Here is a 689-nt window from a genome sequence, read left to right on the forward strand (position 1 = left end):
ACAAAAAAAAAAAAAAAAATACACAAAGCAATGGGCCAGTAAGCCTGAATTTTGTTAATGTCCTTCCACTAAACTAACCTATTTCTAATTGTACCTTTCCTCATTCTCACTTTTTGCAATAGAAGCAATGCCTTACTATCTAAAATTAATCCTGCCACCTACGTTTTGGTCCATTGCTCTTGCCGCCTTAGAAAGGTATACAGTTTTTTGTTTTTTTTTTTCTGTTTGTGTGTTATTCTCACTTGTATCTTACACATTGCTTGTAACTTTGTTACAAGTACACATTGTTTCTCACTTGTATCTTACACATTGCTTCTTTTTTGTATAAAGAAACAGCAAACAAGCCCGTATCTCAAACTCCCAGACTCCAATCCCTCTTTCTTTTGCTCCTTTCAGAAAACTTCTGATAAGAATTGCCTTTGCTTCTGGGGCTCCGTTAGCGTCTTGATTTTGGCTCAGGTCATGATCTCATGGACCGTGAAATCTGGCAGCACAGAGCCTGCTTGGGATTCTCTCTCTCCCTGTCTTTCTCCCCCCCCCACCCCCGACTTGCACACATGATGTCTCTCTCCAAATAAATAAACACTAAAAAAAAAAGAGACTGGGGGATAAATAAAAAGGGAATTGCTTGCTGTTCAATGGATACAAAGTTTCAGTTATACAAAATGAGTAATTTCTAGAGATCTGTA

Source organism: Neofelis nebulosa, chromosome 12 (genome assembly GCF_028018385.1).
Source record: "Neofelis nebulosa isolate mNeoNeb1 chromosome 12, mNeoNeb1.pri, whole genome shotgun sequence".
Classification (NCBI taxonomy): domain Eukaryota; kingdom Metazoa; phylum Chordata; class Mammalia; order Carnivora; family Felidae; genus Neofelis; species Neofelis nebulosa.